This window comes from Giraffa tippelskirchi, chromosome 13 (assembly GCF_054371585.1).
Source record: "Giraffa tippelskirchi isolate mGirTip1 chromosome 13, T2T-mGirTip1v1.2.pri, whole genome shotgun sequence".
Lineage (NCBI taxonomy): Eukaryota > Metazoa > Chordata > Mammalia > Artiodactyla > Giraffidae > Giraffa > Giraffa tippelskirchi.
Genome location: NC_137287.1, coordinates 111,382,105 through 111,396,249, shown reverse-complemented (window position 1 = coordinate 111,396,249; position 14,145 = coordinate 111,382,105). Strand labels below are relative to the sequence as shown.

Sequence of the window (14,145 nt, the reverse complement as noted above, 5' to 3'; positions counted from 1 at the left end):
GTAGCTTAGACAGTAAAGAATCTGCCTGCAATACAGGACACCAGGGTTCAATCCCTGGGTTGGGAAGATTCCCTGAAGAAGGGAATGGCTACCCACTCCAGTATTCTTGCCTGGGTAATTCCACGGACAGAGGAGCCTGGTGAGCTACAGTCCATGAGGTTGCAAAGAGTCAGACGTGACTAACACCAACACAGTGATTTTAAGGATTTCACTTCTCCAGCATTCTTCTAAATGATTAGGGTAATCAGATCAGGGCAGGAGAGAGACTCCTTTGCTTTCTTATAAACAAAAGCAGAGGTTTCTCTGGTACAGAGAAGGGTTCTTTGCCATGTTTTGAGGCAGACCTCTTTATGTGGACTTTTGACAAAGGGTTTGAGACTTAAAGCAGTAACTGTATAATATGATGGGTTCTTCCTTCAAATATAGTCAAGTGTGGGGAGGACGGGAGTGGGGAATGCTTATTCAACCAAAAGATGCCTTCCCCAAAGAGGCCCTGAAACAACACTGTCAATGATAACCTTTGCTCAACTCTAACACAAAAATCTAGTCAGTGCATTAAGAAAAGACAGTGGAACGATTTGGGTGAAAATACTTGGTGAAAAAATTAATTTTCTAAAGGAGATATTTATCATATGCTCATTTAGCCATTTCTATTAGGATAAATCTTTGACCTTCTTCCTCCTTGACCTTCAAATCCGTGGATACCACATCCTCAGAACCTGGAGTTCAAACAAAATCTCTATTCTAAACACAGTCTACATCTAGTACATTCTAACATTTTAAGACTGTTTTTGCCTAGGACAGATAACAAGCTGGTTTCAATGATAAAGACTGACATCCGGAGTGTGGTCAGTATCAGGGGTGTGCGAGAATCTCCTCAGGAACTTAATGCAAAACTAAAAGGAGTCAGGAAGGCTGAAAGTCTGTCACTGATGAGGGGATGGATTGAGGGGTAAAAGAATTCTACCCTTCCCTCTCCCCCACACAGCTGTCTAAATTCAGACCTGACCAATGTTGATGCAGCTTCAGTCGAGGAAACCCAGTCTCTGATCCATCTTAATGGGTGGCTGATTCCAATTTGTAGTCCATGGAGTCTTTATTACTGTTTTTTGAAAACTTTTAATTTTATATTGGATGCAGCTGATTAACAATGTTGTGATAATTTCAAGTGGACAGCAAAGGGACTCAGCCATACAAATACATGTACCTTATCACTATTTTATAGTGACTCTCACTGAGAACATTTCCAAAATTCCAGTGCAGAGTTAATAGCCTTTCAAAGTATGCAGGACGGAGGCTGTTCTGGCTAAAAGTTCAAAGAGCTCCAAATTTAAAGAAAAATGTCAGGAGGATTCAGCTCTAAAGAAAATCCTTCAAAACTCAACAATGAGAGAAGGGACTAGTAACATTTTCAACTTTTAAAGTCCAAATTATCAATTGTTCTCCCCAGATGTATACTGTATGTAACAAGACCTTCTGTTATGAACAGACTTGTTCATTATTGAAATTAATGGGGTTTCCTCATTAGGGACCTCATACTCTTAAGCTAGTAACACACAAAAAAACACCAGCTGAGAAGACAGCAGATGGAAAAAAGTTTAAGTATTTCTTCTTCTCTCTTTTAAGAAACTGGAGTTAACAATATTCATCCATTCAAATATTTACTGAGTACCAACTCTGTGTCAGGCTTTGTTTTAGGCGTGGCAGTACAGCAGGAAATAGTACCAAGTCTCTGGTCTCATGAAGTTCCATAATAAGCATCATAACCACCCCAACCCTTCCCAACAGCAGCAGCTGTTAAATAAGTAACTTTGTAAAAGGGAAGTTGGAGGGGGGAGGTCTCCACAATCGCCCAAGTTTCCCAAGTTTTCCTTGGATGCAGCCCCATGAAGTTCCACAATCAGACTTTAATTCTGCAACCGGAAAAGACCTTCATAAGAAGTTATGAAGGGAACTGCCCTGGTGGTCCAGTGGCTAAGACTCTTAGACTCCCAATTCAGGGGGCCTAGGTTTGATTCCTGGCTAAGAAACTAGATGCCATATGCTGCAACTAAAAAGGTTCTGCATGCCACAACTAAGACCTGGTGCAAACAAACTGCTGTTGTCATCCAACTCTTTGCGAACCCAAGGACTGAACCACACCAGGCTTCCCTTTCCTTCACTATCTCCTGGAGTTCGCTCAAACTTATGTCCATTGAGTTGGTGATGCCATCCATCCAACAAGTTAAAAAAAAAACAAGAAAGTTATGGACACCAAGTCAAAGGAAGGGTCAAACAATCAGAAGAAGTTGCCAAGTATTTTGCATAGTGCTTAAGTTTTTGTCCTCAATATTCAATACTTCGCGAAAGTTCATCACCAGAAACTTAGTAGTCCATTGCATTAAAAGACTAAGAGTCTTTTAATTATAGCATTTTCCATTTGTTTTTATCAGCTCTGCAACACAATTTCAAATTCTAAAACTGATCATTTTCCCAAATGTCTACATAATTTAGAAGAAATGCCAGACACTAACTTAAAAACACTTAAGTGAACCTATCTTGGTTTTGGAACATCAGCAACCCTTAAGATTAGTGTTTAGCTGTTGTTTCATGTCCTTGCCACGGAAAAGACACAACATGAAGCAGCCAACTGGTTTGCTTTAGGCCTCAATCTCATACAAAAAAAGGGTTAAGGTCACAGGATGTTTTTTCTTCCAGTCCACTTCCGCATTGAAATTGGACTCCTTTTATGCTTTTACAACACTACAATTACCTTAATCTGTCTTTTCAGCCCCTTCCTGTCTATGTACCCTATTTTAACTTGTTTTATAACCTCCTCTCCCATCCTACTCCTTCTATTACGCTCCTTTAAGTTCATCTTCTTCTCTTCCTCTGGCTCCCATTCCCAGGGACCAATTAATTGATTACATTAAAAATAAAATGTGAGTACCATCTTTCTAGATTCCATATGCATGCGCTAATATACAATACCTGTCTTTTTCTTTCTGACTTACTTCACTCTGTATAACAGGCTCCAGGTTCATCCACCTCCTTAAGACTGACTCAAATACGTTTTTTTTTAATAGCGGAGTAATACTCCATTGTATATACGTACCACAATTTCTGTATCGGTTCATCTATGGATGAACATGGTTGCTTCCATGTCCTGCTGCTGCTACTGCTGCTAAGTCTCTTCAGTCGTGTCCGACTCTGTGCGACCCCATAGACGGCAGACAACCAGGCTCCGCCGTCCCTGGGATTCTCCAGGCAAGAATACTGGAGTGGGTTGCCATTTCCTTCTCCAGTGCATGAAACATGAAAGGGAAAAGTGAAAGTGAAGTCGCTTCCATGTCCTAGCTATTGTTAAAAAGTGCTGCAAGGAACACTGGGGTACATGCGTCTCTCAATTATGGTTTTCTCAGGGCATATGCCCTGTAGTGGGACTGTTGGGTCACACGGTAGTTTTAGTTTTTTAAGCAATCTCCATACTGTTCTCCATAGCAGTAGGGCAGCAATGGAGATGCAGACAGAGAGAACAGACTTGTGGACACAGCAGGAGGAGAGGGTGGGATGAATAGAGAGAACAGCATGGAAACATATACTCTACCGTATGTAAAAGAGATAGCAAGTGGGAATTTGCTGTGTGACACGGGGAGCTCAACCCAGTGCTAGACAAACCTAGAAGGGTGGGAGTAGGGAGGGAGCTGGAAGGGGGGTTCAGGAGGGAGGGGACATACGTGTATACCTGAGGCTGATTCATGTTGATATATGGCAGAAACCAACACAATATTGTAAAGGAATTATCTTCCAATAAAAAAAAAAATCCAATGTCATGACGGGGTTTTAGGTAACACTTATTTCTCTGCTCTGGTCTCAAAGTTGCTAATCTGTAAAATAACCTCTACTGATCTCTTACACTTCCAGTCCCAAAAATTTTATGACCTTTAAAATTTGTTTTGGTTTAAAGAGATTAGGATATTAAAAAAAAAAATCTAAATGCTTGAGAGCAGTAGTTCTCAAACATTCCTGTGTATGAGACCTGGAAATAAGATCATCCCCAGATATTTCTATTTTAACACAAGGTCTCTAGGTAACTATAATCTAGAAACATATTTTGAAAAACCCTGCGCTGTCGTTTCTTGGTCCTTTGAACAATGCCGCTGCTGCTGCTGCTAAGTCGCTTCAGTCGTGTCCGACCCTGTGCGACCCCATAGACGGCAGCCCACCAGGCTCCGCCGTCCCTGGGATTCTCCAGGCAAGAATACTGGAGTGGGTTGCCATTTCCTTCTCCAGTGCATGAAAGGGAAAAGGGAAAGGAAGTCGCTCAGTCGTGTCCGACTCGTAGCGACCCCATGGACTGTAGCCTACCAGGCTCCTCCATCCTTTGAACAATGATTCATGCCAAATACCAGCCACCTACAATAATGGACAGGCTACTGATTTTATTTTCAGTTTCTATTTTAATTAGATCTCTCTGTTTCTTTAAAGGGCAGGCACAAGGTGCTGAGTCAGTTGCTGGGGATTTTTTTTTAATTTACAGCTGAGACTATTGAGTCTCTACAGTTGAGGAAGAGAGAGATTTTCACCTGCTACTTTCCTAGCCCCTATCTGAGAGGAAGAAGGGAGAGCTACATAAGGGATGATATAGCTACTGCAACTTAGATAAGGAGTAGGGTAGCAAGGCTCTTTAGAATAGAAATTTTGTTGTTTGGACATCAGGGCAGAGTCATGCTTACAGACAGGTAACTCGAGTCCTGCCACTAGGACTCAGTTGTGAAGATGAATGACTACAAAAAAGATGACTTAAAGCAGCCACAGATTATATGTAAATGAATGAGCATGACTGCATTCCAATAAAATGTTATTTATGGACACTGGAATTTGCATTTCATATAATTTTTCTGTGTCATGAAATAGTAAATAATATTCTTTTTCTAAATTGAAGTATAACTGACATAACATTATATTAGCTTTAGGTGTTTTTAATAAATTTTCCCCAACTAGTTACGACAAATGTAAAAGCCATTCATAGTTCATGGGTCATACAACAGAGAGCACAGTTCGCAGAACTCCGCAGTGACTTAACAGGGACTAGTAACTATCTCCAGTGCCTGGGCAGAGACAGGGCTGTTGTTCTCAAGTTCTGTGTCTAAGTGAATAGAATCCTCTGAGCTTTACCTAAGGCTTTTTCCTAAATGATATCCACGCTCAGCCTGGCTCCCACTTCTTTCCTCCTTTCAAACAGCCCATGAATGGCTATTAATCAACTTGACTTAAAAGTGGTTAAAATCGACTTGCTCTTACAAACCTAGACAAAGTTAGTCACAAAAAGGAAAACTCTTGAAGAAGCCAAGACTTAGCCCACTGATAATTCTACTTCTTAAGCAGCAAGCTAGTTAAATTTGTTATTTATTCCCCTTGAAGTGAGAACAACATCACACTTGTTTACACACTCCTAACCACCTCCAATGAAATTCCTTAGTAAATAGGTAGACTTCAGAGAGCCTTCTTAAAATAAGGGGGTGGTAAATCTCTGGTTAACAAAAAGATCCTTTTCCTTGAGTACTCGGATAAACAGAGGTTTTACTGATTTCTGGGAGTAACTGGTTCCAAGCACAAGCTGAACTGCTAAAAAATAAATTATCCAGGGATCTTTGCTGCACAAGTAGGCAAGCTTTCTTTAATAGGAAAAGGATTATACATTAAAGTGCAACAGAGCCTTCTAGTCAGTGAAAGTAGGCTGGTAAGTCCACTGTCGATGAAGGTAAGTGCTCTAAATAATGCATTTCCTTGGCCTGGTACCACATGGGTCACTCCACTACAACCCAGAATTCCCAGGAGGCAACTGAGTCACCCAGGCTCCCCCTTACCTTGTTTTGTGTTACATTTAAGAACTCAAGCAGTGGCATCAGACAGGTTTCGGTGAGCCTCCCAGTTGCGTCGCTTACTAACTACACAGCCTTGAGCCTCAGTTTCTTCAAAAGTAAAGTGTTCAAAACTCAACTATTTATTTTATACCAATTTCATTTCATCATCCTACACCAAAAAATAACTTCATAATTTGAAGCAAAAGGTGAAGGAAACTGGATCTGTCCCTGGTCTTTAAGCAATTTACTCAAGTTATTTCCTAAGATCTCATATGTTCACTATATCGCAGTGGTCAAGGCTACAAAACCCCACTTTGTTCCATCAGGCTAAGGTTCTCTGGGTAACGGTGGGCCTACTTATAAGTAAGTCAACACTCACTCACTATGTTCACTGTGAGCATGCAAATAACGGGAAGACCCTAAATGGGGTGTAGAAATTGTTCTGATTTGCTTTTACTATAAGCAACATGTGGGGTGAGTTAACATCTTGAGTGTTATTTGCTTGCCTGGACAATCTTAGATTCTCTACCACTTAGAGTCAGATATTTACTTATTACTGACTACAACTGAACAAATATGAACTAACTTCTTGGTACTGCAACATGCTAAAAACTTGGAATTTCAAATGACGTTGTAGGCTGAAACTAACCATTTTAAAGTACAGTGATCCACAAAGATATATGTAAACACAAGTTGGGCTTATACTTTGGGCAACACTTTGACCACCTGATGTGAAGAGCTGACTCATATGAAAAGACCCTGATGCTGGGAAAGATTGAAGGCAGGAGGAGAAGGGGACGACAGAGGATGAGATGGTTGGATGGCATCACTGACTCGATGGACATGAGTTTGAGCAAGTTCTGGGAGTTGGTGATGGACAGGGAAGCATGGCGTGCTGCAGTGCATGGGGTCGCAGAATTGGACACGACTGAGCAACTCAACTGAACTGAAGTTGGGCTTCCCTCATGGCTCAGCAGGTAAAGAATCCATCTGCAATTCAGGACATGCAGGAGACTCGCATTCGATACCTGGATCGAGAAGATCTCTTGGAGAAGGAAATGGCAACCCACTCCAGTATTCTTGCCTGGAAAACTCCCATGGACAGCAGAGCCTGGCAGGCCACAGTCCATGGGGCTGCAAAGAGTCAAACATGACTGCGCACACATGCAAATGAAGTTAATCTGTTTTGTCAACTGCAAAATAGATGTGACTTATCTCACAGGGTTGCTGAGATAAAATGAAAATTTATTCAATCCAAAGCACCTTAAATGTTCATCTTTGTGTAACACTAAAGGGGCCAAGCGGAGAAGGCAATGGCACCCCACTCCAGTGCTCCTGCCTGGAAACTCCCATGGATGGAGGAGCCTGGTAGGCTGCAGTCCATGGGGTCGCTGAGAGTCGGACACGACTGAGCGACTTCACTGTCACGCATTGGAGAAGGAAATGGCAACCCACTCCAGTGTTCTTGCCTGGAGAATCCCAGGGATGGGGGAGCCTGGTGGGCTGCCGCCTACGGAGTCGCACAGAGTCGGACATGACTGAAGCGACTTAGCAGCAGTGGCAGCAAAGGGGCCAAGTAAAATGGAAAGCTGTCTGACCTTTGCAACTGCTCTGGTAAACTCTACTTACCAGTCATAAATTCCCTTAGCATGTCACCCAGGATAAAGTAATGCAGACATACAGAAGGAAGTTTGTTATTCAAACTCGTAACACAAATTCATACCTGTTTTGGATTTTAAAGTTTCAAGAGCCTCAACCTCCCATATTCCAAGCAAAATCTAAATTCAAATCTCTTTGCTCTTATCTAAATTTTACCTAGAGTCGTGCTGTCCTGTATGAAGCCACTAGTCACATGCAGCTACTTTACATTTAAATACAATTTGAAAATTAAGTTCTTCGGCCACATGAGCCACATTTCAAAGGCTCAACAGGTTCATATGGCCAGCAGCTACCATGTGGAACAGCACAGACTGAGAACAATTTCCTTCATGAGAGAAAATTCTACTAGACAGTGCTAACTGAAAATCCTGAATCCAGGTCAACACCTTCCTTTCACTAGTAGGGAGCATGAGGTACCATACTGTGTGATTTGCTCATCACAGCTGACAAAACCAGGATTGAGACTTTCTTTGTCCAGACTCCTTGCCTAGCACTCTACTCTCCACCAGCGACTCCTCTTGCTGGAGCCCTGTGGGGGGCCTTTGCCCTAAATGGCAAGACCCAATGCTATGTAGTTCCTTAAGGTCAGCCGAAGTTTGCCTGGCTAAACTGCCACCTCAAAAGTAGGCCACTTCTGTAGAGCTCCTGGAGAATCAGTCTCAGTGATGGTCACCCAGAGGACATTTCAATTGAGGTATTCGTCCACTAAGGCATCAGTCAAATCAGATAAAGCAGTGATTTTAAGTTTCAGGAGAATGGCAAGGAAGTCCCATTTTACTAACTTGTCTTTGTTCTCTAAATACAAGACAAAGTGGTCATTTTTATCTTTGCCTCTAAAGGTAATTAACCAGTACAAGATCCTCAGGATGGTGATTCCCATTTCACATACTCTTCAGTAGTGAGTAACATTTTCACAAGGACATCTCTGTAGTGAATATGCTTCTCCTTTCCCAGGGGGCAGAACTTCAAAAGAAAAAAGGACTTGTCTAACCTGAAAATGTGCCTTCTCGGGCTAGCTCAATTAGGACAGGCCCATTCCTGCAGCTCGTCCTCCTCTGCTTCTACTAAGTAGGCCTGAACGCCTGGGAGGTAGTGAAAGTGACTCCAAACCTCCTGACTACGCTACACTGGAACCCACCAGCTCAGCCTAAGCTGCCACTGTTTCCGAAGGGTATGGACCTCTAATGGCCCCAAGTCCACACCTTGCCTGACCACAAAGGTATTGAGTGTGTGGGAACATTTCACGCATCCTATTACTAATTCAAACGAGGGGCCTTTTTGTCTAGAATATCACTACTGACTGTGCTTGAAATGCACTGTCAAAGTGTAAGCCTGAACACATATATGCTCTTTAGAAGCCTTCCTGGTGCTAACTATGTAATTGGCTCCTTTTTTTGTCCCATTATGAATTACTCCAAATTCCTAGGTATATGAAAGTACAAAAATTGCGCAAGTATTAAGGTTCAGCTATGGGTGTTGTGGAAAAACAAGAACACTGTTTAAGAGGCTGAATTACTGCAAAACTAATTATAGACTTCATATGAATCAGAGTCGTCATTTGCTCAAGCCCACCCAACCACTGACAGCTGAAACCAAGTTTATCTAACTCCAAAGTCTGTATTTCACTGGTAAGCATGCGGACTTCGTCAACTGTCTTTCATTCCTTCTTAAAATGTGAGGCACAACGGGAGAAGGTGAACTTCAAATCTTACTCTATTCCATCGATTCTAAAACCTCAGTGTGTATCAATCACCTGGCTAACTTGTAAAACCTCGATGGCTGAGCCCTGGCTCCCGGGGTTTGAGGCACTAAGTCTGGATGAGGCCCAAGAATTTACATTTCCAACAAATTCTCAGACAATGCTGCTGCTGCTGCTGATCAAGAAACTGCACTTTAAGAACCACTGCTCTATTCAAATTCTGCTACTTCAATCAGTGCCATCAGTAACTGAAGAACCCTAGTTTAATCCAAAGATAGTGAACTTCATAGGTTAGATCCCCAGCATTCCACTGAACTATTCTCCACTTAACCTTCTAAAGCCTGCCTTAACCATTCTAGGAATGTTAGTCTGAAAACCACCCCTCCCTTTTTGTGCACCCCCTTAGTCACCCAATCTAAAAAGATGACATCAGGATCAAATCAGTCAGTCAGTTCAGTCGCTAAGTCGTGTCCAACTGTTTGCGACCCCATGAATTGCAGCACGCCAGGCCTCCTTGTCCATCACCAACTCCCAGAGTCTACCCAAACCCATGTCCATCGAGTCGGTGATGCCATCCAGCCATCTCATTCTCTGTCGTCCCCTTCTCCTCCTGCCCCCAATCCTTCCCAGCATTAGGGTCTTTTCCAATGAGTCAGCTCTTTGCATCAGGTGGCCAAAAGTATTGGAGTTTCAGCTTCAACATCAGTCCTTCCAATGAACACCCAGGACTGATCTCCTTTAGGATGGACTGGTTGGATCTCCTTGCAGTCCAAGGGACTCTCAAGAGTCTTCTCCAACACCACAGTTCAAAAGCATCAATTCTTTGGCACTCAGCTTTCTTCACAGTCCAACTCTCACATCCATACATGACCACTGGAAAAACCATGGCCTTGACTAGACGGACCTTTGTTGGCAGAGTAATGCCTCTGCTTTTCAATATGCTATCTAGGTTGGTCATAACCTTCCTTCCAAGGAGTAAGCGTCTTTTAATTTCATAGCTAAAATCACCATCAGCAGTGATTTTGGAGCCCCAAAAAACAAAATTTGACACTGTTGCAGGATCAAATAGTGGCTAGTTAAACATGGAAGCAGGAGGATCAGAAGTCTGATGAGACACATGGTTAAAACAGCTGCAAAGTCAGTTAACTATCTCCGCTATTTATTCAAACACTCATTGAAAGGTAGAAGATATTTAGAGTCGGGATAAGTAACAAGCTTTTATAAACACATGTGAAGACACTGTTCTGGTCCCTTTTTAAATATTCTGTAAATTTAATAGCTGGACCAATGGAGTAGTACTTCAATCAAATGAAACAAAGAAGACCTTAGCTAAATAAAACAGATCAGTTTCTCCAAAGGTGATTTATGGGTTACCTGTATTAAAATCATTTTGAACTGTTAAAGGTATATTAAAAATGCAGGTTTCTCAGTAGCACCACAACAGAATCAATTTCAAGGCAAAGGACCAGTATTCTGCAGTTTTACTAAGCACTCCAGGAGATTCTTATGCAAATTAGCTTGAGAACAATGAAAACAGTGTAAAGCTTTCAGTGTTCCTCAGGTGATCATCAACTAGCTGGTGAGCTAGGAGAGGAGGATCCCATTTCACAACTAAACATTTGTCAGAAGCATCTGTATTGACCATATAAAATGAGATAGCACTCTTGCCCACTTTCTAGTAAGTAATAAGCAAACCATGTAAACTTCTCCAGCCTATGTCTATTTCTCCAGAATGAAAGACTGGAAGAGAACAATAAAGGGCTCAGTGAAAGCCAGAGAAAAGTGGTTACTTCTGGCTTGGGTGTAAGTGTTGACTGCAGGCAGATTTCACTGGAAAGGAAACCGAGTATTAAGGCTATGCCTTGAACACTGAAACAGGCTCTGAGATGTTTCTAACCCCCAAGGAGTTTATAATACTTAATGCTTTCCTAAAAACAGGTAGGAAAACGGAGATGGAATAGCAAATTCTGGGTTTCTCAGGTGGCACAGTAGTAAAGAATCCATCTGCCAATGCAGGAGATGGATCCCCTGGAGGAAGAAATGGCAACTCACTCCAATATTTCTGCCTGGAAAATTCCACGGACAGAGGAGCCTGGTGGGCTACAGTCCGTGGGGTAGTGACTGAGCACGCACACACACCAAATTCTAAAGACTAAAGAAGTATTCCTGGGTAAAAAGGAATATTTTAACAGAACAAAACATGATTACAGACTTGTGGGAGAAGGACACACAATGAACTTTTTTCTGGGAAATATGGTTGCTGCAGAAGGCCTTTAAAAAAAAATCAAGTTTTCAATAAATACACTGAGCAGAAAATTTTTTAAACTTTACTATTTATTTCGTGTCTTAGGTCAGGCGGTGTGCAGCATGCATTCCCAACCAGGGATCGAACCAGAGCCCCCTGCATTAGAAGTGCAGAGTCTTAACCCACTGGACCACCAGGGAAGTCCATGAGCAAAATTATCTTTGTACAACACCACCTACAGGCGTGCATAGTTACACATGTGCAATCAGTATGGATTCTGTTTGACAGTCCCTAGTCTTTTTTATGCAAACACTCACTGTTTTCAATCACTTATAGACATATTTCATCATACTGTACTTTAAACTATTCTCCTAAAAACTTGAGCTCAACACAAACTACCTGACATCTAAATTCTAGGAGTTAGCTTCAGTCCTAAATAAGTTCTTTAGCATTTTCCAGACTATCCAAGGAAAATTTTAGCCTCTTGTTCACCCAGCCAGAGTCTCTTTCCCCATAGAGAAAACAAGCACATTTCTGCTAATAGACAACTTCCCTGACATTCTGAGATTAGGAGGATGCTAACATCTGTAAAAGATTATAAAGTTCTGTGGAAGCGCCAATTTTTATATCACACTGAATTCAAGGGAAGAAGGTGATTTGATTTTTAGGTGGAAAGAGAATTAATTACGGACAACCTATCCCCTGCAAGGAGATCAAACCAGTCAGTCCTAAAGGAAACCAGTCCTGAATATTCATTGGAAGGACTGAAGCTGAAGCTCCAATACTTTGGCCACCTGACGCAAAGAACTGACTCCCTGATGCTGGGAAAGATTGAAGGCAGGAGGAGAAGGGGACAACAGAGGATGAGATGGTTGGATGGCATCATCAACTCAATGGACATGAGTTTGAGCAAGTTCCGGGAGTTGCTGATGGACAGGGAAGCCTGGCATGCTGCGATCCATGGGGTCTCAAAGAGTTGGACACGACTGGGCGACTGAACTGAAACCACCACCAGGTAAATCTCTGATAAGGCCACTCCATCTGTCCTGGACTTCTGTACGTTAAGGGAGTTAACTGGGACTTTTCTTTTCAGAGCTGGGGTGTGTGGCCTCAGAGAGCTTTCAGTTTGAAAGTCAAGTGTAACAAGCCAGCAGTTAAGGACTAGCCAATTTGGGCTTCTCCTCCCTCTTTTTGTTTTCTTTCCTGGTTAACTAAAACTGAAAATTTTGATGTTAAATAACAAGAACTACTGTTGCTGCATCTATTCCTGCAAAAACACAGATTGTAAGAATAAGGCAAAGTAAATCTAACCTTTAGTCTCAATCATTTTTCTAGTGTTCAGATCACCATACATATAACACTACTATGTACTCTGAACCTTCCTCTAAGGAGTTGAATAGCTTTCGTGTGTTGCCCATGACACTTCATGGATTAACAAGGAGTAACAATAGTAATGGGCTTCCCAGGTGGTGCAGGGGTAAAGAATCCACCTGCCAATGCAGGTAGACACAAGAGAAGTGGATTTGATCCTTGGGTCAGGAAGAGCCCCTGGAAGAGGAAATGGCAACTCATTCCAGTTTCCAGGACTTTAAGTACCGAGTCTAACCTCTAAGAATTCAGTTCTCCAAATTTAAGAAGATGGTAATTTCACAGCCTTTATTTCAGGCAATGAAGCTCAAGGATTTAAACTATTTCAAGCAAATATATGATTAGCCATTGTCATATGAATCTCCTGCATGGAATGTGAACATTTCCAGTCACTGTGGCAAATCTACCTGTTCAGGGAAACCTGAAAACTAATCTTCTAAAATTCATGCAAAACAGGTGTCTGATACAAAAATATAATGGAAAATTCACAAAACTTAAAACTAGTTTATTCTTCTATTCCAGGTGAGAAAGGTATAATGAGTTTATCGGTATCCTAAGATTTTTTTTTTCTAGAACAGTTAAGAGTTTGGACATGTTTGGAAATCTAAGGCCCTAGTTTTCCTTTTTTTTTTTTTAGGAGAGGAAAAAAAATCTCCCAGGATTGGAAATATATGGAGACATCACTCTTTTTCAATGATAGTGAAGCATTAGCTGCCAGAAAGCACCTTCCATGCCCACTTACCCTGGTACAACAGGAGCCTTTGTACTGAGGCCCAGCGAAAAATATGGAATCCCAACAGAGGAAGTAAGTATACAGACGTACAATTTACTAACTTCAAAGTATTTCTTCTGAGAACTCTATGGGTTTGTCTAGTTCATCTGTATCTAGTCACTACAGGTATTTACTTTCTGAATGTTTGAATAAATGAATATGGAAAATTAAAACTTCCATTTGTAATTAAATATAAAACTTTGAGTTTCCTGGGTTGATCTCTAAATACTGCCCCACCCCAAGGGCAAAGGGGTGAAAGTTATTTGCTGCTGAAGATTCTCAAACTGTAATTTATCTTATGAGAAACAAAGTGGTTTGCACAGTCACAAAGTCAAGGCAAATCAGTACCCTCCTGAGTCTTACCTATCTCAGATTCACAGCAACAGTATCATATTCAAGGTGCCCAAGTGACTCTTCCCTTGGGTAAAATCTCACAATACCCAAAATTAAAGAAAGTGAAGATGTTCCCTTTGTTCAGAAGACTACTCAAGCAATCTCTGAAAAGGTGCTTCGGTGTTTTTTGTTACAAAAACAAAAGTTTTTAAGTTTTTAAGGA

At 41.6% G+C, this 14,145-nt stretch overlaps 1 protein-coding gene and 1 long non-coding RNA gene across 3 annotated transcripts in view; both read right to left on the bottom strand.

Annotated features, from left to right (window-relative positions):
- Positions 1-14,145, bottom strand: part of TOP1 (DNA topoisomerase I) — an 87,831-nt gene that overhangs the window by 64,022 nt on the left and 9,664 nt on the right. The window lies entirely within an intron of this gene.
- Positions 4,420-12,870, bottom strand: LOC145532274 (uncharacterized). The gene is made up of 2 exons (XR_014073118.1): positions 12,262-12,870; positions 4,420-6,605 (listed from the first exon to the last, which is right to left on the bottom strand). It is a non-coding gene; the product is annotated as an uncharacterized LOC145532274 (long non-coding RNA).